General features: G+C 40.6%; 1 protein-coding gene across 2 annotated transcripts in view; it reads left to right on the forward strand.

The window, feature by feature from the left end:
• BMPR1B (bone morphogenetic protein receptor type 1B) overlaps window positions 1-26,046 on the forward strand; it is a 260,811-nt gene that overhangs the window by 88,417 nt on the left and 146,348 nt on the right. For both annotated transcript variants that reach the window (XM_074823137.1, XM_074823138.1), the window contains exon 2: window positions 12,810-12,871. The gene's annotated coding sequence lies outside the window, so the exon portion shown is untranslated. The remainder of the gene's footprint in view (window positions 1-12,809; window positions 12,872-26,046) is intronic.

Raw genomic sequence — 26,046 nt, forward strand, 5'->3', positions numbered from 1 at the left:
TTTCCATTAAGGGATTTTATGGGGCTCCCTCACATCATATCTTGCGCAGTTTACCGTGTTGGCTCCTAAAAGTGGCTTTGAATATAATGCCAGGGCCCCCCAGTAGCAGCTTTATGGGATGCTGGTGAGCTGGGAAGCCCCAATTGGCTACCCCTTTGCTAGCGCAGCCCCCATGCTGGCTTTTCCAGCTAAAATGATGAAGCATCTGTTTTGTCTAGTTTAATTAAACATGGCTTCCGTGCTGAATAAAGCAGGGAGCATTGCAAAGTGCCACAAGACCTTGTTTCAGAGGTGCCTTCTCATTTTTGAACGAAAAACTGGTTATAATGGAATGCCAATGCCCAATATCCCTATATACTGCACCATCAGTGCCTGCCTGAATGTTTTTCTCGTAGGTCCTAGAAATGAAAACAAAAAATTCGTCATCAAGGTGGCTTCTAATTCTTTCGGGATCTCTGAAATAAAATTATTTTTTCTTGCTTCCCATTTTGTGGCGTTAGTAAAAGCCACAAATCCAAATCTTTTGTGGGGAAATCTGACACTCATTGCATATAGATTGATTTATGTATGAGCGCTCCTGGATGGGACCCCTAAACTCATCTGTGCTTCTGGATCATTAGATGTGAAATAACGTGCTCAAAACAATTTTGCCATTATTTTTGAGAGCCAGGTAGATGCTGCAACCAGTAGCAGCCAATGGCGACTCAGAAGCAGGGTGCCGGTGGGCAGCAGCCTTCCCTCCACCTTGCCTGCCCACGGGGGCCAGATGTGTCCTGGCACTCGCAGTGTGCTGTTGATGTGCAGAGTGACCTCAGGCAGCCCTTAGAATGAATCCAGCTCTTTTTAGGAAAGATGTAAGAGAAAGGGTGTCCTGCTCAAACATAAAAAGGTTTCTTGTGAGCAGCAGTGTTGTGTTCAGAGGTGTGTATGGATGAATAACACAGTTTGGCCTGGTTTTGTGCTGCCTGTCTAGTTACTTCAGTGTGCATGGGGAAAACAATCATGTAAAACCCGAGCATCTTACTGAATACTAATTTTAAAAGTGATGAAAGGATGTACTAGCAAGTGACGAATTGGGCACTTAAACCACAGCACAGCTTTTTTTTTTTTTTTTTTTTTTTTAGCAGTGGCAGGGACTGAATAATCTTTATTTTTGTTCTGGAGGCTAAATGTTGAATATGAGGGGAATAAAGCTGAATGATGTATAAATACACAGCATTTTTTTTCCCTCAGTGAACACAGAGTTAAAATTCAGCTGCTTGGTAAACCCCATTTAAAAAAGAGTACTGAAGAAATAAACACTAGGTAAGCTTTGAATATAACAACATAGTCTGGCTTCTTTTAAAGGAAGAAAAGCACCTTAAAGATTATATGCAGGTAAGAAACATATGAGAGAAACTTCCTAAAACAGAAATTTGGTGCTATGTTTTGAAGATGAAAAGCCTCAGGGAGGCAGAAGAGTTTGTGTACAAACAACTCTAGATCTAACCAGGCTGCATCACCCAAAAAAAAAATTGGGAATTGGTAGTACGGTTTTGAAAAGACACTGCCAAGATAAATTCTTTTCAATGTAATTAGTAAGGAAGGAAGAAAGTGTTCAGTTGTTTCACGCTCACCATCTGCCAGTGTTGTATTTCTGTTTTATAAGAATTTTCTGCTTCACATTGCTGCACTTGATATTTGGAGGGAGGAAAATACAGAAAATAAAAGATAGTATTGGATGGGAAAGTGGAGAACCTAAGGATAGGGATGGAACACATGTGGATCCTTTCAATGTGTGGAAAAAGCCAGGCAAGACTCGGTGGTTTGATTTAGACCCAATACCATGTATTGAATAGCTTGCCCATAGTAAACCAGTCGATAGTGTTCTCTGCTGTTGGTTAGTGCTTGTCCTCTAGACTGGAATAGCATGTTGTAGTGCACTTCCAGATGTGATTTCCCAGGGTGATTGAAAGGCTCAAAACATTGCAGTAAGTCACAAAGCAGGGTGTCAGTAGACACATTTTTCAAGATCGTTATGTTCAGGGAAGAACCTGGAGAGGAGGATGTAAAAGGCTACCCCTCGATTTGATTGCAAAAGTGTCGGCTCCATGTTCTTGTGAAGTCTGTGTATGAATATGGCTGGAGCCTGACATAGCTCAGTCATGTCTACACATTTCCCAACATCTTTTTTACACAAAGAGTACAGGGAACATCAGTCAACACATGGCTTGTGTTATTTTTGCATTATTATTGTTAGGATTTTGTATGTTGACTAATCTGATATTGCTGTGGTGCATCACTGAAACAAAATGTGACCTTATTTTGACAGGGAAATGTATATCCTGTGACAGAACTGCTTTGTGATATATTGCACTGTCTTGTTAGTTTGATATTTTCCATTAATGTGAAAGAGAAGAGGAGAGAAGGGAAGCAGAAGAAGAGATGTTCATGTGGCCATGAATTTTCCCTCTCCTTGAAAGGCTCTCGTGTTTTCTACCAATTAGTCACCTTCCCTGTACAACGTGATGTACTTGCCCACTGAGAGTTTAGCTGGCAGTTCAGTTGTTGTTTATTTCCCCACTGAAAAATCACTGCAGGCAAAGCAGCTCCACCAGTCTTCCTGGGCTGCCCTGTGGTTTGCTTGGCTGCCAGGCCTGCGAAATAGGAGTGTGTTCTGGGTTTAGCCAGAACATACAGGCATTTTTAACTAAGGGTGAGACTGCTTTTTTTCAAGCTACCAGTTTTATTTGAAGCAGTTCATATAGATTACTTCAGATGGGTTTGGGTTTTTTGTGATGATTTTTGATGTGGAAGAACTCAAATTTTATGTTCACTGACAGATTTGCTGAGGCTTCATGATGCAGGTAATTTATGGACTTCATTGGAGATGGAGATTTATGGAAGCAAAAATTTATGCAGTTAGATACTTTAGAGTATTTCTGCTTAACTTTCAGAGAAAAAAATCACAGAAGTTATTTGAACAGTGGGTACAAGTTTTATGATGACTGTATTATGATTTTTCAGTTATTAATTTCACTTTCACTGCATTGTTTTGTTTGCTTGGCTGTTCATTTATGGATCTGATTTTATTCAGTAGGAGCAGCAATTGATTATAAACACTCATTTCCAAGGTTTACTGTTAAAAACAAAACCTTACCCCCTCAAAAAACCTCTTCTAAAAATTCCTATCTGAATAGAAAGTTTGAACAGCTGAAAAAAATCACAGCAATATGTACAGGGTGCTTTTCCAGGGAGGCAGAGGAGGTGTTGATTTGATAGGGGCCCTAATATCTTCAGAGCAATACTTAAATGGTTGTGTATTTAGGCACTCTGACTTTCTTTGAAGTGAATCTTTTTCTCATAATTTAAAAGAAAACTGTGCATAATAAAGATTCTTAGCCAGCATTACTGTCCTATGCTGGTCTTTATAGGGCAGAGATCAAATATTTTACTTAAGGGACAGGGTACAAACCTTTTACTTCCATGTCAGAGCAGCATCTCATGCAAAATAGTCCTCCAGATGTGACCGAGATTGCTCATGTCCTAGCATCAAACCAAGAGCGCATGCCATTGCTGCCTGGGGTGTGAGGTTTTAGCCAGTATTTGGAGTTGTGTTTCAGTGGACAGGTGGAACTAATGATGACAATAAGAATGTCTTTGATGCCTTATTTGGCAAGTGCTTTTTTTCTGAAGTGGAAGATCGAACAACAGGAGGCAGTTTCCTCACTTGTAACACGAAGCTTGGCTTTGCAGCCAGCACCCTGTCTGAAAAGCTGCCTCTCTTTTGCAGGGAGGAATAAACTGTTCATTTCCCTGCTGCCCTTGACTTCCCTGTTGGGTTTGCTCCTCTGCGCAAGTTTAATGCAGGAAAAAAAGCTGGGACCAAGTCAGCTCTTCATCCCTTTATATGCATCTGTACTATCGCAGTTGGAAGAGCCTGAAAGCTTCCTAGCTCTTCTAGGAACCTTGTTCCTTGACCGTGGTCAGGGCAAGCAAAGTAAATCCCTGGGTTAGGGAAATCTGGCCATGGATTGGAAGCTATTGTCTACTTGTCCCCATGAGTGATGTGCTCCAAAACTCTGATAGTTCCCATTATGGATGTACACTAGATCACATCAGGTGGCCCAAGAACTGCAAAATTTTGTCAAGCACATCTGTCAGAGACAGCAGAAGTGTTCACACTGCTCTTTGAGTGGTGGCTTTCATTGTCTCAGCTGACATTTAACAAAGACCATTTTAATCATCCTTCATTTAGTTCAGTGTCTAATAAACATACCAACTTCAGAAGGGGTAGTGTTTGCTCGTAGTCAAACATCCTCCAAGACATTGAGATGCTGAGCACTGAAAAGTAAGGACATCCTATTGGTCCAGTGCGGTGATTGTTGTCTGCGTAAGGACTACTCATCTGCGGGAGTCATATACAATAAATCTATGCTGTAGAGCTGAGCTCCTTGGTTCTTTAAAACAGGGACCCACATGGGAGCTATCTTTTACTTCAACTAACTCATCATTTCTTGTCTTTTGGCACATGCCCTCTATACTGTAAATCTAAAACATAACTGAGTTACAAAAGGCAGTGAAAGAGAATACTGATTCTATAAATTGAATGAAAATATTACATGTGGAACCGTAATTTGAATTTCTTTCGTGTTTCTCGTGGCTAAGAAAACAACGATAGGAGGACATGGAAAACATACTTGAATTGCATATACGTGGATGAGCTAACGTTTGCAGTGAATTGGAGCTGTGGATGTAGGCTGGTATATGCTGTTCGAGCTTAAGTCTAGCAGTGCTGTCTTTTTTTCATGCTTTTTGTACTGAAGCTATGTTTAACATATCATATTTTAGTTGAAGTGCTGGCTGGGAGTTCAGTAATGCAGCATGTACGTATTCAGAACAACAAGGGTCAGGTTTTGCACTTGCAGCTTTTTCTGATGTTGAAAGGCATCTGCCAACGTGTCTGTAACCTTCAGGGATCCCCCACTGTTATTTTTCAGCCATGAACATCTTGTTAAAATGTATTCAAAATCAGCACTGCATGTTGAGTTGCTGGGGTTATTAGATTATTCTTCCTGTTAAGACTTGCTTGATTTGAATGAATAGAGCTCAGCTTCCTCCCAGTCACACCCAGTATACCGATGACTTTTTGCTCTAAGCGTAAGGGAATAGTGCAACGGCTACCAGCAAACGGTGACTTGGCATTTCCTAGCGTTTCCTAGTGGCTCAATTTTGAAATCCTTATGTTATCTGGGAGGATGTACAGAGACATCTCATGAAAAGTGTAATGTACCAAACCACCAAAGTAGTTATTAGGCAGTGCGTATTCATGTGACTACTGTAATGCTTGTAATTATGTTGATTGTAGTAATAGGTACACATATTTGCAATATTTGAATAATCAAAAATATATATTCCCTGTATTTTAATAGCTTATTAGCTACCAAAATTCTCTAGTATTATATACTAGAGATATATTTGGTCTAATTTCCATAGACATATGGTTAAACATACTGCATGGGTGTTCCTCTGTTTTGTAAAGGAAAGAGCAAATATAAAGAAATCCCTCTTTCATTTATGTGGATAAGTTTCACATCAGTGAGTGGAAGGGAGAAGGCTAAAAATATTTTTATGCCTGTAAGTTAGATTTCAGTTAGCACAAGCACTATTGTGATCTGTTAATTTATGTGTGTGGCAAACTCAAAGTTGAGATGACCCAGATCTGATTGCGATCTTGTATCAGTGTAAAGCAGATGGACAGCGGCAGCTCCCCATGCAGCCACGACACTGTTGTCGGTGGAAGTCAGCCCAAGATCAGAATCTGAAAAATTTACATATTCTAGATAAGAAGGTGAAACTTTATATTTTGTGTTGCTAGTTTTGAAGGAACTGTAAAGGAAACCACGTCTTAGTTGGGTTTCTACTTGTCCTCAGTTTTCTACCATCTCCTTTTCGTGTGCTGTGAAGTACAAGGAAAAACTAAGCTAAGACATTAGTGTGAAACAGAAGGATATCTGGTACTTCAGAAAAGGAACCTACTCGGAACAGTCCATCTACTACTCATGGAGCATACAACTGGGTTTCTGCAATAAAAGTGCCTTGGGTCCTCTTTGAGCAGGCAAAAAGGGATTTCTGAACTGCTCACGCTCATCATCACTGGTGTCAGCATGTATTGTTATGGAGGGTTTTCTTCTGTGTTCAGGATTGACAATAAGTGTACTAATCTGATGACTAATTTTTGGCCCTGTTGACTTTTTCAGGATACTGGAAGTCTACTGTAATGGAGCAACCACATAAACTTGTGCCATGTGCGTTTTTCAGATGTCGTTGGGTTAAAATAGCTGCAGATTGCCAAGAACTTTCACCCCAGAAGCAAAAGGAGCAAATGGAGGCTCCAAAAGAGGCAGGCGATCCCTCACCCTCTTGCTACCAGGCAGAAGGAGGGGACCTAAGAGAGGGGGGAGGCTGCAAACAGGTCCCTGCTCAGGGAGGCAGGAAAATCCCCTCCTGACCTCCTTCACCCTCCATGGTGTCCCTTCACAATAGATACGGGGCCCTGGAACTTTTGAATGAAGTAGAGAAGGATGAAGGAAATGAGTCAAACAAGGAGGAAGATCAAGGTCCACCAAGGCCGGGTCGCTCTAGACCAGGTATTAAAACTAATTCTAAAAAGAACCCCAGAAGGGTCATTGTACTGGGTGACTCCATTTAGAGGGGTGTTGAAGGCCCAATATGCAGACCAGACCCACTTCATAGGGAAGTCTGCTGCCTCCCTGGGGCCTGGGTAAAGGACCTCATGGCAAAACTCCCCACTCTAGTGAGACCCAAGGACTACTACCCTCTTGTGGTTTTTCAGGTAGGTAGCGACAATATTATGAGGAGAAGTTCTAAATCAATGAAGAGAGATTTCAGGGCCTTGGAGAAAGTGGTTAACTGGTCAGGGACACACATTGTGTTCTCCTCCATCCCTTCAGTTGTGGGGATGGATGAAGAAGAATACAGGAGAACTCAACAGATGAACTTGTGGCTCCGAGACTGGTGCTACCGTCAGGGCTTTGGATTTTTCAATCATGGGTTAGTGTACAGGATGCCAGACCTTTTGGCATCAGATGGGATGCAGCTGTCCCAGAGCGGGGAAAGGATCTTGGGACAGGAGTTAGCTGGGCTCATTGAGAGAGCTTTAAACTAGATTTGAAAGGGGAAGGGGACAAAACTGGAACTCCCAGATATAAGCCCCAGGGTAGATTACCAGAGTTTGTGGGCTGTTGTGCCAGCGATGACCTTCACCCTGCTATCCCAGTGGAGGCAAGGGATGGAGACATGCAGCACAACAAAGATGCAAGGGATATTGATGGATCAGTAACTATGGTAACACCCGTGAGAGGTCAGGCTGGACTTAGGACCTCTAAATGTGAAAAGGTGCTGGGTACATCAGCCCATCTGAAGTGCATCTATACCAATGCACACAGCATGGGTAACAAATGGGAGGAGCTTGAAGCCGTGATGCAACAGGAAAATTATGATGTAGTGGCTATTACAGAAACATAGTGGGAGGTCTCCCATGACTGGAGTGTGCCAATTGATGGCTACAAGCTCTTAAGGAGGGATAGACAAAGAAGGAGAGGTGGTGGGGTGGTGCTGTATGTTAGGAAGTGTTATGATTGGTTCGAGCACAAGTATAGTGAAGACAGGGTGGAGTGTCTTTGTGTTAGAATCAGGGGGAAGGCCAACAGGGCAGATGTTGTAGTAGGAGTCTACTATAGGCCACCCAACCAGGACAGAGAGATGGATGAAATATTCTATAGGTATTTAGGAGAAATCTGATGATCGCTTGCCCTTGTTCTTGTGGGAAACCTTAACTTCCCAGACATCTGCTGGGAATACAACACAGCAGAGCAGGACCAGTCCCGGAGATTCCTGGAATGTGTGGGAGATAACTTCCTGACACAGCTGGTGAGTGAACCGACCAGAGAAGGTGCCCTGCTGGATCTCCTCTTTGTGAACAGAGAAGGGCTGGTGGATGATGTGGCAGTTGGAGGCCGACTAGGGCACAGCGATTGTGAAATAATAGAGTTCTCTATTCTTAGAGAGGCCAGGAGAGGGGGCAGCAGAACTGCCATCCTGGACTTCCAAAGGGCTGACTTTGTCTTGTTTGGGCACCTGCTTGACAGGATTCCTTGGGAGATGGTCCTGAAGGGTATAGGGGTCCAGGAAGGCTGGACACTCTTTAAGAAGAAAGTCTTAATGGCTCAGGAACAGGCTGTCTCCAGGTGCTGTAAGAGAAGCTGGCAGCAGAGAAGGCCACCCTGGCTAAACAGGGAGCTTTGGCGGCAGCTCAGGGAGAAAATAATTTACAGCTTTTGGAAGAAGGGGCTAGCGACTCACGGTGATTACAAAGATGCTGTGAGGCTATGCAGGGTGGAAATCAGGAGGTCTAAAGCCCAGCTAGAAATTAATCTGGCTTCAGCAATCAAGGATAAGAAGAAATGTTTCTATGTCAACAGCAAAAGAAAGACCATGAAGAGCCCCTATCCCCTGCTAGACGCAGGAGGAAACATGGTAACAAGTGATGAGGAAAAGGCTGAGGTGCTTAATGCCTTCTTTGCCTCAGTCTTTAATAACAAGACTAGTTGTTCTGGGGGAATCCAGCCTCCTTAGCCAGAAGACAGAGACTGGGAGAACGACCCCCCCGCAATCCAGGAGGAGAGAGTCAGTGACCTACTGCATCACATAGACATACACAAGTCTATGGGACTGGATGGGATACACCCGAGGGTGCTGAAGGAGCTGGCTGGGGTGCTCGCCAAGCCGCTTTCCATCATTTACCAGCAGTGCTGGCTGACCGGGGAGGTCCTGACAGATTGGAAATTGGCCAACGTGATGCCCATCTCTAAGAAGGGTCAGAAGGATGATCCAGGAAATTACAGGCCTGTCAGCTTGACTTCGGTACCCGGGAAGCTGATGGAGCAGCTCATCCAGAGTACCATCATACAACACATGCAGGACAACCAGGGGATCAGGCCCAGTCAGCATGGGTTTATGAAAGGCAGGTCCTGCTTGTCAAACCTGATCTCCTTCTACGACAGAGTGACCTGCTTATTGGATGAGGGAAAGGCTGTGGATGTAGTTTACCTTGACTTTAGCAAGGCCTTTGACACCGTTTCCCACAGCGTTCTCCTGGCGAAACTGGCTGCTCGTGACTCGGATGGGCACACGCTTTGCTGGGTAAAAAACTGGCTGGATGGCCGGGCCCAAAGAGTTGTGGTGAACGGAGTTAAATCCAGTTGGAGGCCGGTCACGGGTGGTGTCCCCCAGGGCTTGGTTTTGGGGCTGCTCCTGTTTAACATCTTTATTGATGATCTAGACAAGGGGATCGAGTGCACCCTCAGTAAGTTTGCAGATGACACCAAGTTGGGTGGGAGTGTTGATCTGCTCGAGGGTAGGGAGGCTCTGCAGAGGGATCTGTACAGGCTGGAGCGATGGGCTAAGGCCAGCTGTATGAGGTTCAATAAGGCCAAATGCCGGGTGCTGCACTTGGGTCACAACAACCCCCAGCAGCGCTACAGGCTTGGGGAGGAGTGGCTGGAGAGCTGCCAGTCAGAGAGGGACCTGGGGGTGTTGATTGACAGCCAGCTGAACATGAGCCAGCAGTGTGCCCAGGTGGCCAAGAAGGCCAATGGTATCCTGGCTTGTATCAGCAATAGCGTGGCCAGCAGGGACAGGGAAGTGATCTTACCCCTGTACTCGGCACTGGTGAGGCCACACCTCGATTCCTGTGTTCAGTTTTGGGCCCCTCACTACAAAAAGGACATTGAATTACTCGAGCGTGTCCAGAGAAGGGCAACGAAGCTGGTGCAGGGTCTGGAGCACATGTCGTATGAGGAGCGGCTGAGGGAACTGGGGTTGTTTAGTCTGGAGAAGAGGAGGCTGAGGGGAGACCTCATCGCTCTCTACAGCTGTCTGAAAGGAGGTTGCAAAGAGCTGGGGATGAGTCTCTTTGACCAAGTAACAAGCGATAGGACAAGAGGTAATGGCCTCATGTTGCGCCAGAGAATGTTTAGACTGGATATTAGGAAGTATTTCTTTACAGAACGGGTAATTAGGCAGTGGAATGGATTGCCCAGGGAGGTGGTGGAGTCCCCATCCCTGGAGGTGTTTTGACATAGCGCTGAGGGATATGGTGTAGTTGAGAATGGTCAGTGTTAGGTTAATGGTTGGACTAGGTGATCTTCAAGGTCTTTTCCAACCTTGGTGATTCTGTGAACTGGCTTCTAGGGTATAAATGTGAATTTCACAATTCCTTTTTATTTAAGGTTAAATTAAAGCAAAACCAAGGGAAAGATCTACAAAGTCTTTGTTTAGGAAAAATTGTTTTTTGTGAATGTTTGGCTTGTGAAAATCTGAATACAGAACATAGCATCCTAAAAGAAGAAGGGTCTTAGCCTTTTATCAGATGTGATGGGTATTCTCAACCTAACATCCAGAAGTACTAGATTTTCTTTCCAAACTGGAGGTGCATTCTGAATGTGGATGAGGAATCAGGCAAATCAGTTAGACAGAATAAATAATAAAATGTTGTTTAGAGGTGTAAGACAAGGTTGCAAGCCAACAGGACTTTAAAATTATGCAAGCTTTAAAAGGAGGATAAGATAATACAAAAGCACAGCAGATGACTTTAGAATTAAGTTAGGTAATGAATTATACTTGTAGGCTTTCAAGAAAATAACTGAAACTCAAAGCCTCTATTTTCCCTACATGAATACAGTGGCATAGTGTTTCTTTCTTTCATTAGAGAAGTGAATGGTGTTTCTCAAAAATTTCTTCTCTGTGATTTATTCATATTGTATGGGTTTTTTGGGCAGTGGGTGGGGTGGTAAGCTATGTCATTTTATAAGCATCTTTGTGGAAATGGTTTCATGGCACTATGGAAACACAGATCTTCTCTTGAGTCCCAAACTGAAATTCTTATATTGCACATTTGAGCAACTTTAATCTGTAATGTAGTTCAATGAAAAGTTATCAGGGAATATTTTAGTTATGTTATAGAGAATACTGAAGAAACAAATTTTTTTGTTGTTTTCCACAGATAAGTTATTTCTACATTTAGACTGTGGTACTCTATTACTGTGGATCTTACTGATGTCATCTTACATGAATTTTCCAAATTTCCATGTAAACTCTGTGTTTTTATTGCGGATGGTTGGGTTTTGGTTTTGTATCAACTGATTGTATTCAATATTCCAAATGTGCCAATGAATGTTTCTAAAATATTACTGAATGAACTATTTCATAATATCCCTGTCTTCCTCTTACATAGATACTCCAATTTTACCGGACGTAACAAAAAGTTACACTAAAGGAATTTGAATGTGTTGAGACCACCTCCCATTTCTAGGTTTGTGTTTGATTTTGGTCGTATTGAATTCAGAGCAGAAATTAACTTGGTGAAGGAATGTAGGGTCCGGATCCAGATGACTGACTTTCCTCCTAGTTTTCCCACACCAACCTAGACCTCCGAGATAAAGATCCCCCTCTCTAAAAACGAGACTTGGACAAAGTACAGATCCTTCATTTCCTGAAATCTCATTGTTTAGGCCAACAAACATGCAGGTCAATGTGCAGGTTGCAGAATTGAAACCAAACACCAGCTCAGTTTCCCTGGATCAGTGAAGTGTAATTTGAGGTTTGTGGTTACCTATCCAGCTTGGAGAACCATCACTGAGAACAAAGGCTCAACACTGGTTCCTTCAGATATTTGAGCAACAAAATACTGTTACTGCTGTTCTCTTCTGCTGGCATTTGGCACAGTGCTGTGCTGTTTAGGTAGGCCAGGTGTAAATTTATTGTGATGGTTATGCCAACAAATTCTCCTAGAACACAGGCAGCTTGTGCTGTCCCTATGTAGTAACTTGAAGGAAAAAAAAATAAGAAAGAAAAAAAAGATTTGAGGTCTGCAGATGTTCACATAGATTGTCTCTTAGAACAAAGCTTCTTGGTCTGACTGTACATCAGTCTCTCTCTATAAAATTAAGTCAGCAGAGTCCTAAGTGAACAATAAATGAAACAATACACAAGTCTGGCACCAGATGCAAATTAAAGAGCAGTAGATGTAACTGGCTGTGATAACTAATGGTGCTTTCAGCAAGACATATGAGATTAAACCCATAGCTTCTGCCCTCAGTGGGAGATGGTGCATACAAACGTGTGTTGTCTTGACTCGTACGTCTTTGCAGCGTGACTGCTGCTCTTTGGATGGGGAGCTTTTTTTCATCAGTAGAAACTCAGGCTCACAGTGTTTTGTTTAGCTACATTTCAGGATGCTAATTAATAATCGGGCTTTACTGAGTATTTGCTGGGATCTAATCAGATCTGTGTTTTAAACAAGTATGGGGTTTTGTTTGTTTGTTTTTAGTGAAGAGCTCATTAGAAGTTGATGGGAGTTGAGTGCATCTGGGCCCAATCATTCACCTCTTCCTGAAGTGCCTAGTTCAATTGATTGAGTTGTTTAGTGACAAGAAATACAACCTCAGCAGAACCTTAATTATTTAATCTATCTAACCACAACATGAACATTATGAGTAATGCATAGAGGTAGATCAAAACTCTTACATCTCCATGTCTGAGCAGAAACACTGGAAAAGGAAAAAGGTACCTCTTAGTGTGCATGTGCAATATTATACAATTACTGCTTGTACACATAAAATATGTACAACACCATGATAATAGTTAAAGTTTCATCTGTCAATTTTCTCAAGCGTGATTGAATTATAATACTTATGTTAAATGCACAATATCAAATGTAATTGATATATCTTTCTGCTTTGTTGCAGATTACACCACCTTACTTAAACTGCGAGACAAGAATATTTATTGAAAATTAAGAGTTCTTCAGGTAAGGACTGAGCTAAGTAATTTTCTTTCTATAAAGACCATTGTTGTTAATAAGCACCAGCATGAAGTAAACAGAGGACAGTTCCTGTTTGTGAACTACACTTGGAAGAGCTGAAGAAAAATCATGTGAGGTATTTGTGGTGATACAGGCTGTAGTAAACGTATGCATGTTTGGATGATCTTACTGTTTTGAATGCTTGGTACCTAGGATGTCTTTCAAGAAAGGATTAGTAAAGAGTTGTCTTCTGACAGGAAAAATGGGAGCCAGCTGAGAAGGTGGTGGGAAGTAATGGGCAGCACTCTGACAACAGCTTTTAGGAGCATGACTCTGGTGCAGGCTGCTTGTCATTGTCTATCTCATATTTTCAGAGAAGCACTGGTAGACTTAAACTTCATGTTCAGGAAATGTCCCAAGTCCCCTTGGGGTTATTGCTAAAAAATAGCATGACCGGCAAGTTAAATTGTCGTTCTTTTGACTGATGTCTCCCCTGAGATAAACAAGCAGTAGATGGCAGAGTGAAAAATCAGCAGCTCTTTGTTTAAACAATCTGTTAAAACTCCTGCCTTGTGCTTAAAAAAAAGGATTTGGGGCTTTTCAGGAGGATTGTTGAAAGATTAAATAATTACTCTGCATGATGGGAAAAGCCCCAGTTTGCTGGTGATGGTGCTGTAAAGCCTTATAGTCACAGCTGACAAAAATAAAATGTGAGAAGCTTTACCTTGTCAATAATGGTGTGGGGGTTGTGCTTATTTTACTTCTAATGTAGTCTAGTACAGTGCAGGTAAGCAGTTCACATGACTCCAAGTAAAGGAGAGAGAAATATGTTAATTTGATAAATTATAAAACATATGAAGATTCCTTTTAAGTTATGAACTGTCAGACCACTTTTCTGAGGTAATGAAAACTTTGTGAGCTGTTCAGTCTATAGAGACCTTGACCATCCTTACAGTTTCTTCCATTTATGTCCATCTATTTCATTTTAAAGCTTACAAACAAAATACAGGAAGTTACTGAAATTAGATAATTAAACATTTTTTCATACACAGATAGCTCTTCTTAATCGCACCATATTCTGTTACTTTGCCCAAATATCATAAACAGCCTGAAATTGAGAAATTGTGTTGAAATTCCTTTGGGTTTGCATTCTTGGAACTTTTCCTAGAGCAATTTCATGACCTAATTTGCATTTGGTGTTAGAAAATTTATAAGACTCTAGTGCTTTGTTACTTATGCCTAGGTTTTGAAAGGAAGAAGAATGAATGCCTGTTAAGTTTAAAGTAAAATTGTAGCCTTTTCTTATAAAAATGGACATGCTATCATTGAAATGCCAGTAAGTTGCATGGAGGTATTAAGAAAACAAAAAGCTATCTGTTATCTTCCAAAGCTTATAACCTAAACAAATGGATTAAGCATAATCTTTTCTATGTTAATCTTTATTTATATAGCAACATGGTATATAAAATTTTTTAAGATTAAAATTAATTAAATTGCTATTAATTTGCTGTGTTCTGTCCCAAATCCTTGTCTTGCCATGCCTGTAGAAAATCATTATTTTTCTTATTAGATGTTCAGGCATGTTTTAAATTGAGTTTAGAAATATTTCCTTTTACAAGAAACTTTTTTTTTCTGTGGTTTTGAATCTTTTTAAGATTAGTAATCTATTTACCATATGCAACTAAATGATAGCAAATGCTGGTCCTGCTTCTCTAATACCCTAGTTTATTGTTTATCTACTTGAATCTGAGTAGAAATGAGTACAAAGATGATGATAATACCAATTTAATTGTATGGATCTATACATTGTATTTGGTTGGACATCTGCATAGCTTTAGTGCTTCACACTGAAGACCTTCTGAAGGTCACTGAATTACTCTGTGCTTAAAATGTCTCCCTGGAGGAAGGGGGATACCTCGGACATCTTATATTATGTACCAAGCCACTTCAATCATTTTAGGAAGAAAATGTACTAGTAAATTAAACACAAAGCATGTCCATGCTTTTTCTATGTAATTCTCTGTACTATTCTTTGCTTTTAGAATTATACTTGCGTAATACAAAAATTGAGCTGGCATTCACTGCATTATAGGATTCTGCCTGTAAGGTGCTATAGAAGATTGTCCACTCTTTTAGCAGCAGTAACTTTTTAACAGTTGACCATTTATCATTCAAATCAAGCTTTGAAGTTTTAGTGACTACTTAAATTTTGAATGCCCTCCCTTATGTGATGGTTGAAGTAGCTCCAGTGGGTTGTACTGGTTGTGTCTGCCACGGCTTTACCAATATGGGGAACTGTTCTACTTCAAAGACTGTGTATAAATATTTTATTTGTATATTTGCACTGCCATTTATTACTGGAAAAATCAATAATTATAGGAGAACGTAATAAGTCTGGTGCTTCATGCCTTGTGCACCTAAAAACCCATTTGAGCTTGGTTTTGCTTTGAGAAGGACTTTAACTTAGTTGTGGTTATTCCACAGATATTACTTCCATGGAAAGAAGAAATAATAGTAAGAAGAAATAATAACATCAAACCTAATAACTTCAGCTGGAAGCATTTTCTGCTATTATTTTACATGGAACTGGTGCAGCTGAGATAAGGATATGGCAATATTCAGAAAACTGTTGCTCCACAGCCTGGACTTGAAACTACTTTGATTCTTGAGCTGACTCTTATTAGGCCCATAGAGAGTTGTCTTCAGGAGCACAGCCACCTGAAACTTACTTCTTTTGGGTAGGGGAGACCAGGGAGGAAGAAGACAGAGGGTACCTCTCATGTGGTTTGGCTTCATAAGCTAGTATCATAGACAGGGTCATGAGAAAAGTAGCAGTAGGCCAAGGGAAACAGAACGAGGGTGAGCGTGGGACTGGAAAAGGAAAGCAGAGTAGTCCCTTCAGTGACAACCTACTGTCATCTGAGCTCAGCTGTCTCATAAAACTGCTGTTGGCAAGTTGGTGAGGAATTCTCCAGTCTGCTGAACAGGGCAGTATAAAGAGTCTTACTAGTTTCAGACCCCATGAAACATCTCCATTTCACTAGCTCCTAAGGAAAATATTCCCTGAGCCTCCCTCCAGCTCAGAGCTGTTTTAGGACTCCTGTTCTTCCTCCTCCTGAATCCTTTTGACAGATTCAATTTATGTCACACTCTGGGGATTTGATTAATTTCTTATTATTGGCCCAGTCCTGCAAACCCCTGCAGTCAAGGTTGGCAAGTGTACTGTTGTATCTCAGTATAGACGAGTTCTGCTCCTGCACATTCAATCTGTGGCATGTTTACTGTGCGGGAAGATACACCGAAACTATGTTTGCTTGAGGAATAGGTGGCACTAGAATGTGAAACATACTCTAATAACAGAGTGGATAAATTTACTCAGAATAGAAATTTAAGCAGCTTTTACCATATGCCTTAGTATCAGAATTTTAAATTAGATTTCCTCAAAATGGAAATCCAGATTCAAGCTGACATCATACATATGACCTCCAGTAGCAATGAAAATTGAAAACATGAGACAAGGGCATTAATCACTGAATAGTTTATAAGCTTGCCCTGAATGTTCATCTGAAATGTTAACACTATTTTATTATATCCAATAACGGCTTAAAGTAAAAATTTATGAATACTTTGGGGTGCCTAAGATAAGGCATTCAGACTCATTTAATTGTACTCTGGCTCAAATCTTTCGAGCCTTTAGTTAAGTACACAGAGCTACTTGCATGCCTAACCTATTGCTTTTAGTGCATGCATAACCTATTGCTTTTACTGGGACTGGAAATGTGAGCAAGGTAGTGGAGTCTGATATGGCAGCTAGACTTGTGTGAACTCAGAAATCTGTACATACCCAGTTGCAGAAGGAATTGTTAAATGGCTTCAGCGTGGATGTGTCTGTGAAGTTAGGGTCATTGTTTTCTGGGGGTTTTTAGTTTGCTTAGCAATTTGGATTTTGGTTTGGAGTTCTACTAGTAATTCTTTCTTGTAGAGATAGTTGTAGTAGTAGTGTTGAATATAGTTCAATATGGAGTATAATGAAAGTAATTTAACTTATGTATGCATAACTGACCAGAGCTGTAATCAAACATATCTTTTCAGTTCACTTGATGGAATTATCACTTTAAATTAATTTGTAATTTCATTAATTCTCAAGATATTTTCATTGATACTGTTTGTTTGTAGCTGGTATTTTATAATTAACAGGTACAAAATTTATTTGATAGTTTCAAAATAAAGAAATTTAAGAATGTCATATTAATTTTCTTTTGATCTCAAATTTATATTGCTTCCTCTATAATATATTCCCCTTACATGTGACCTCATCAGAGTATCCCAGAATATTCATAATTTGATGTCATATATAGTTGACTTCAGTGGAGTTTGGAAAAACACAAGGGAAGGTGGGATCATTACTTTCCAGACTATTCACAGCTGCTATTGAGTCGAGGGTCTTCTGTCTTTTCTTGAAGAATGTAACTTCTGCTCCTTCTGCCCTCCCAGTATGCAAGTTAAAACTTTGTCTCTGGTATTTGAGTCCAGTTTGTTTTGGTCTGTGTATTTTTATTGTGACTTAAAAATATTAAGCATGATCAGTCTTGCTTTACTTTTCCAGCTCCTGAATATGCAAAAAGTCAGCTTGAACGTTTAAAGAATGTGTGGTCAAAATATGATCTCACATTAGCAGAAGTATATGCATGTTGTGCTAAGTATTTTTGCATGTGTTAGGAAGACAGATTTAGGCCACCATCAGAAAAACCTTTTTTATGAAAGCTTTAGGGAGGAAGGTGTAGCTCATCAGAAATGGGACAACGTAAAGACAATTTTTGAGACATCCAGATAACACAAAACTTACCTGTTTTCTACCACAAACCCTCCTCTTTTCAATGTACCTCAGGGAAGAGAAGCAAAATGTTTGAGCAAGCCTTGGGCTGTGCAGTTTAGAGTGGTATGCAAGCAAACTGCAGCAAGAGATGCAAACTTGCTAGGGCCCAGGAGTAGCATCATACAAATGAAGAATGTCTGATTGCTAACTATAGGTCAAACGGAGTGCCTGGATGGGACTCCCCTTAGCTGCACACTTTAACTCCCAAGTTGGCGGTGGGAGAGCAAAACCCCAACAAAACACCCTTCCTAATGAGCTGAAGTTCATACATGGTGTTTAAATGTTTCACTTGTCAATGGAGAATCTTTTGCTGGGAGAGCTTCTTTATTCCTATGTAGCTTGAGCCAGTGATTTCAAAATAGATTTAAGTGCTTTTATAGGTGAAAATGAGCATAACTGACAGTGAGCTGGTTGTGGCTTTTATATTTTGCTTTATTGGGTAGTTCCAGTAGTAAACTGAATTTACTGAAGTAAATCTATTAAATGACCTTAATTGTCTCTTTTCAATAATATTTTTAAAGAACTCCACTCTTTGCCTTTTCTTATTTTAATGTAAGGTACATGGTGCAGCTTGTATATGCATATTGTTTGAAAGCTTTGAATGGCCTGCCTGTCTGATCCATTTTAATAGATTCCAGCCTTTTTCCATGACATCATTATTGTAACAGACTTCCTAGAAAATATGAACAGCTGCTGTGTATTTTTTTCCTGTGTTTTATATTAAAACTGTAGCAGCTTTTCCGTTCTCTACAAATGACAGCAATAGGCTTGTCTGATGTAAAACAAACTGAAAAAGTCAAAGTAAGGAGCTGTGACACTGTTAACAGGCCAGTAATGTAACAGGTCCCCATGTATGAATCATTTCATAATGCAATAAGGGATTACTTATGCTGCTGTCATACTGGTCAAAGGTTGGTCCCATTTCCTTCCCCCCCCTCCCCCTGAACTAAACTGTGCATCATTAAAGATGATGAAAACAGTATTGTACTCAGCTTCCTGGCCCAGATGGCAATTTGCATGAAGAATTTTATTGTGGGTTTTTTCTTCCTAATGTCATTCTTATGCAGACTGTGCATAGAGGTTTTAAAGTTCTTTTCAGTTCTTACAGTTCAGGTCAAGGAGACTTGCTTCATTGTTTCTCTGCGCATCCTGGTGTTCTGGGATTGTTTAGAGGCCACTTTACATGGAGCCTAGAGTATTAAAGAAAACTAGGAATTCATCAATCTTGTTATGCCTAATTTTCTATCTGGCTCCATCTGTAAAATAGCCGAAAGGTGTCAAAGAATGATGTGGGCCTTTAGATCATTATATTGTGTTTTGTCTGGAATACCTTGATTGGCATTTTAGTATCTTTTAGGTGGCTTGTACAAACCAACCATGAAGTTGGTGTGTTTCATTCAGCAATAGCTACATTTGATTTAACAAAAATAGCAGGTATAAACAAAACCTATCCTTCATGTGGCTCTAGATAGAAACGTGCAGCGCTGTGCAGGATAGCGAGGTCCTTGTAGGTCACTCCTACCATCCAGCAAGCCAGGAGTTAACAGCTAAGTCTGGTCTCACCTGCGTGCTCCAGCTGGAGTAAGGAGACTGATTGTTGATGGAACAACCACTGCTTAGAGAAATCTGCAAAATCCACCATAAAGTCCAGCTTCTTTTAGCTGAGGTGGGTTTTGCTTAATTGTTCTGCAACTAGGGCTCAACTTCAGCCAATCTTCTTCTTTCCTGTGTTCCTCTACAATTCTTTTCAGATTTGGCACCTGTCTAGAGGATCCAAAAATCACACTGGCTTATTGGGGAAATGCCCAACCCATGTATTTCAGTATATGGTTCCAGTAATGTATGAACTGTGCTGCTCCCAGGGTTGTCTGATCCTCTGATAGATCATGCTGGTGGTGCTCAGCCATACTCAGGGATGTGTGGTCCAAAGGTGTGCTGAGTATGAATCACCATAGCAAGTTGGTCCCAGCTACAGTACGAGAGCTCAGGTGCCAGTTTTGGGTGTTTGGTGTCCAGGAGTGCCCCCAGACTCCAGCCCTGCACCAACTCATGCGGGAAGCGTGGCCAGTCTGACTGGGGGAGGCTGTGCTGGAGCCCAGCTGACTTAGAGACCCACTAAGCCTTACAATGTAATATGGCCATAAGATGACTCATCATCAATTAATGCTGTTATCTCAGTCCTGTGTCTTTTGGGGTGCCTTCTCCCTTCATTTGAAAATAAGACACCCGTGTGTTTTCTCTTGTGTGGGGAAAAAAATGCAGCAACTAAGTACCTCTCTTCTTTGTGACGCAGGGAGATGGTTTATGCACCAGGTAGGTGACTGAGCTGACTGAAAAATACTAGAAGAAAATCGATACTAACCTTGCAATGAGAAGCTAGATAAGGACAGGGCTACATTGTCCCTGTCTGCAGTGTTCATCAAATGGTACCCATTTTGTGACTGCATATAGAGAAATAATTGCATGAAAGAAGTAACTAATGCATTCTGGTGATTATCAGTTAAGCCCTTCTTCATCTTTTACGAACTTTAAAAAAGACTGCCTGACCTGTTTCCTGTTCACATCCTAAAGCAGACTTGAAAGCACATAATATATAAATAATACTAATACAAATTCTTGTTAGCCCAGATGTGGCAGAATACATGAAAATTACTCTCTGTCTTATAACCACGGAAGGCCTAAACCAACATATGAGTATACAAGGTGACTGATGCCTATAGAAGAAAGCTAAGGTCATTCCTTCGAATATTTGATATATTGTGGTACCCAGCGACTAATGGTCGATGTCCATGGCTTCTGGGCTGTACAACACTCTGGGTAGGAGGACACCTTCAAACCACACACCCCTTTTTGAAGGTCATCTTGCACCAGGGTGATATGGTTAACAAAAATCCAGTTTCATTCCAAAATTAAACAATTTCTGAAACTCATTTTTGTGGTCATCTTGTTTACATTGAAATGAGTGTAAAAAGTCTGATGTTCAGTGGAACAAAATCTGTGTATCATTTTCACTTAGTTTTTACAGGTAATTAGAAAGCAAAGTGAAGAAACAGCATGTTATGTAGAAAGCATTTTGAGACTGTAGTTCTTATCATACCACTGAGGTATGTTTCTGAGGAAAGTGTCTTTCTCATTACCCTAAAATTCCCCAATATGGGGAAAGCTGTAGGGACTCACTGTACGAATTTTAGCTTACTGCTTTTTAAAGCATGCAGAAATTAATTTCTTCCTTCCCTTTCCCTCAACTCCCATATCATTTTAGAAATTATAGCTCTCTGGCATTGCATTTCTAGTCAGCTTGGCATATTTCAGGTGTACAGACAGGCTGTGGATTGTTTTATTAGTTCATTTCAGTAAATAAACTTCTTTACAAAACTGTTTTTCCATTTCCTACCCCCCAAAAGAAGGTTCCAGAAAGTAATTGATATTTACATAAATATATATTATTAGGTTTTAAATAGATGTCAGAGATAAATATTTGCCAGCTCAGCTTATAAAAAATTTTACTTACAAAATACATCTCTTTTTTAGCTATTATTTTTATTTAAAAACCACAAAATATCAAGCATCCTGTAGAGATGAAACACTTTATGATGGAAAATATTTTTGCTGTCGTTGGTACATATAATCTATAATATATGCAATATCAAGTAATTTAATGACAACAACCACATCCATTCTGATCTTTGCAAAACTTTGGAGAAATTCCACTGAAATGGATGTAATTAATCTATAGTTACAGCACTGAGTCAAATAAAAAAATGGATCCTGCATTTGCAATTTGAATAGAAAGAGATCTAGAAAATAAAAATTCAACCATTCTTCAGACATGTAATGAAAAGTGTTTCGCATTTTGCTTCATACACCTCTAAAACAAAACTTGGAATATGTCTTTGTAACAGAATATGTCCAAAAAATGTAATTCATTGAAAATTTACTTAACTGTGGCTTTTCTATTGAGACCCTTCTTATGGTGATAAACCTGAAATGGTTATTATAATGAAAACATGAACCTTTGAGTGAGAGGAGAGGACAATGAAGAGTGTTTAAATACAGTCTGTTTTATAAATAAATGACAGTAAATTGTATGTTCAGGGTGAGAATTGATTTTTCTCATTTTCAGTACAGATGCTTTTCAATTAGATTTGTGCTAAAATTAATGGCAGACTATGGGAAGAAAAGTATGTCTTAATTAGCTGAACATGAGCTTTCAGATATTTATTGCACCTCCTAGCATGAGTCCCTGCCTGTAAAACAGGTCAGTCAGCTACTTCATCTGTTCCACCAGAACTACTCAGAACATCAAAATACGTAAGACACAAAGACCTTCCTGAGGCCCATAGTATTTGAAAGGCTTTACTTCTGTGTGGTTTTCTCTCTGCTATGTAGATGTGCATTCCCCATGGTAAACCCTTTCGGGTGCAGTTCACGTGTTAGAGTTATCACTTGCCAAGACCAGTCCTAATCAGTGTGGCAGTGTTGCAACAATGTAGAAGAAGGTTTGAAAATAACTTTGTCTCATTAGCCCTATTTAAAAATCTCTTATGGAGCTGGTTTTACTCTACTTCAGAAGTTTCTTTAGAATTTGTGCTCTCCTGGCATTTCCTAATATTGTGGTACATGTCATACTTGGAGACTATTCCAATGGTTGGTGTGAATGGTAATAAGAGGGCTTGGGGTTATTTTTGGGGTGGGGTTGGAGGGTTAGGGGTTTCTTTTGCCTTCATCACCATCAGCTTTACACTGGCCCATGTTGGTAATGAGTATAATTTATAATAAGCTGTTGCCTTTAAAAACAGTAGCCTATTCTCTGTGAAATGAGTTGATGCCTGTTAGACCAACTGCAGAAGTCTATGCTGCAAACCATCAGTACAAGCAAAATATAATAGTATTGCTGTTGTAGCCATGATGTTCAAGGACTGTTAAGGACTGGGGCAGGGTTTGCAGGGAGAGCTAATATCTTTTATTAGATGAACCAATGTATTTGGAAAAAACAGACACTTTCAGACAAACAAGGCCTCCTTCAGGTCTGTGCAGGAAAGGCTTTCTGTGCCCAAAAGCTTGTCTGTTTTTTCCAACTGTATCAGTTGGTCTAATTAAAAGATATTACCTCTCCCTGCAAACTTTGCCCAACTGAAACATTAGCATTCCTCTCAGCAGCTTTAACAGAAAAGCCAGCAGCAGCATGGGCACAGTGTTTTGCTGAATTTCACGTGCTATACCTCTGCTCATGCTTTACCTGCCCTGCACTTCTTCTCAGATGTGGGACATCAATTACAAAGATGACTCCTCCGACACAGACTGGCAATGCTCATTGGAGAGTTTGTTTATTGCTTTCCTTAGTTTTAACTTAAATTTTTGATGAAAAGGAAATTTGGCCTTCTGTGGGGTCTGTTTCTTTCTACTTGCTTGAGAGATGTAAGTCCATACCTCCTGTTAATGCTAATCTTCCCTGCGTGGCCAGCCCATGTGTTGAAATAGTTACAGAAGGGAAAATTGTTCACTGGGCATTGCTCTGCTTTTCTGATGAGTCTGATTTGTGATGTGCTTAGGTCTGGAACAATGCTACTCACCCAATTGGTGCTCATGAGTCTCTTGCCTCAATTTAGAAAGGACTCTTCTTGCAGCAAATAGAAGACAAAAATATTTGGTGTCTTGATGGAAAGTGGGTCTAAAGGGGTCTGCTGTAATGTAAAAACAAAAGGAGCAGTGTTTCCAGCTAGAGCACCAAACATCTTGGAGTCCAGTGCGGAAAATGTTTATAGTGTTGTATAGTTTTATTACTACAGACTGAAGGAAAACACCTTATTGAATGACTATAGAGAACTAGATTTTGTACCAGTGGACTATGGGATAGTGGACAAAGAAAAGCCCTCTCTACTATGGGGTGGGAGCAGGGAATCTGTAAAGAGTACTCACCTTCCTTGTACAGCGTATAAGGACAAATGCTGTTTTCAGACCCATTGAGGATCGTAAATTCACTCACTGTGAAGAATTGAGTTGCAGCACTGGGAGGCTCTGTGGATGCCCGTGGGCATGCGGATTACCAGGCTCGAGGGACTGCCAAGTCCTCCCACGGAGACACTGTACAAACAGCATTTGTGGAGCTGTTGCCTTTCCACTCCTCCACTCCCAAGATGCTTCATGTAAAACCTGTTTACTTGGTCTTGTTTTCTAGCTGACATTGTCTACTTGTGTTTTGCTTGGTGTTTCCTCACTGTGGTGGGCACTAACATGTTCAGAACAGTCCCTTCTCTCTGCACCAGCTGCTCCATGTGTTTGATAACTGTAGTCCTTGTACCCTTGGCGGGATTTATCTCTTCTTGAGCAATACATGTTATTAAAGCAGCAAAGTTCAGTAGTAAGCTCATCAGTACCATTTAATTTTCTTTTGTGCCTTTGCTGCTTTTATAGTGCTATACTAATGCTAGCTGTTGCTGAAGACTGTAGCTGCTGGGTGAGCCTAGGCCTGCTGTGGAGTCCCAAGATGGTTTGGTTTTTATGCTGTTGCAGCAAGAGAACAAATAGTTCTCTCTGCACATTACAGAATGAGGTGTGAGTGAGCTGTCATGTCCTCTCAAGGAGCTGGATCAGAGAGCTAGGCTGAAGCCAGGGGCTGAAAAATGTATCCTGTGCCTAAGTGCCAGGGCGAAAAATAGTTGGGCTGCCATTCTCCCTGTTGTGTTTGCAGGCAGTGACTGAGGAGGACTTGGATTTGAACGTGAAAAAAACCCCACAGTGTCTTTGTGTTAAACCTACATGTAGACTAAAAATTAGCAAGGAAGGAGAGGTGTGAAGGAGGAAAAGGTAGAAGTGTATTTTGTCAGACACTGCTTTCATGCAGTGGTTGTCCCTTGCTCTTCCACCTCCAGAAGAAAAATGTATTCCTTGTTTAGTCTCAGTTGTTGTGAGCTGGTCCACTTCCTCTTGTAGATCCCTAAGTATCTTCAAAGCCTTTAGCCTCGGCAGCTTTCAGCTCTGTCCTTCCAACAGACAGTGGTTTGCTGAGTCCTTCTCAATTTCATCATTTATATGCACTGAATTTCTCCTTTCCTCCCCCAAAGTAGTAGGATTTCTTTGGCTGTGCTGTCTACGATGAGTACCAGGATGGGATCTTTCTTGATATCAGTCTCCAGGTAAGATGTGACAAATCAGCCCGAAAAGAGCCTAAACCCTGGTACGCTGTAGCAAAGTAGGTGGAAGATGTCCTTTCCGCTTTGAATTCTGTGATGTTTTCATTGCTGCTTGCCTGCTGTGTTGTGCGCCATCCTCGCAGCCAGCCATTTCTTGATGCTGTCATTGCATCTTGCATGGTACTTACGAGCAGCTGCAGCTTGGCATGCATCTCTGCAGATGAAGAGGTATCCAAAAAATTGTTCACTTGCTTGCAAACATGAGAAGCCAGTTGTGATGTTTACTGCCCATTCATGTTTGGAAGATCATTTTGCAGCCAAAAGAAAGCTTAAAATCTGGAGACATTTTGGCATTTGTCTAGCTGAGTGGGTGGATAGATTGTTTTCGAGCCTTGATTAAAGCACATGTGTTGGGGCACAAGGATGGAGAAGCTAAACAGTGCAAATGTAGTGTGAAGTGTTGTTTAGGAGCTGAAATACAGATATGTATGGTGACATGTCAAAGTATAAGGTGCAAGTATGGTATAAGCAAATAAATGACATGTGTGGCCAAGAAAACTCAAGAAGAGAGACAGAAAAACGTGACCTGAATAGGCAGACCACAGACGCTAACACAGTCTGTTATGTGTAAGGTCTGTGTATGTGGGACAAATCACTGTCATCCAAATCTCTCTTTAAAAAATAATGAGACACACAGCTACCACCATGAAAACTTAATGTGTAAGGTCTGCTGTAAATTATACTTCAGTGTAACATGTACAGAGACTCTGAATGCTGGAACTGGTGTCTCTCTGAATATAATTTGGGGCACATGTGGTAATAATTCAAAAATACTCTTACCCTAATTTCTAATGTATGTATCTTGTAGTGTAGTCTTGTTGACTTTTGCCAGATCTAGGCTAATAATAATAAATAATATATAATACTTTTGCTGATGTAACAAGCTTGGAAGCCAGCCTGTTGAATCTGAATAACTTTGTGATGATAAAATACCAGCATCAAAAATTGAGGAAGCAGTGAGATTGACATGGAATCTGTTTGCTATATAATAATCCTTTATTACACACCAGTTTTTGTGTAACTACTTTGAATGTTGTGATGACAGAAACAAAGTTCACAGGCTTTGTTGTCTTCGATAAATGAAAGGTAAATATAGCTTATATTATTTTAAC

Source organism: Strix aluco, chromosome 4 (assembly GCF_031877795.1).
Source record: "Strix aluco isolate bStrAlu1 chromosome 4, bStrAlu1.hap1, whole genome shotgun sequence".
In the NCBI taxonomy this organism is placed as follows: domain Eukaryota; kingdom Metazoa; phylum Chordata; class Aves; order Strigiformes; family Strigidae; genus Strix; species Strix aluco.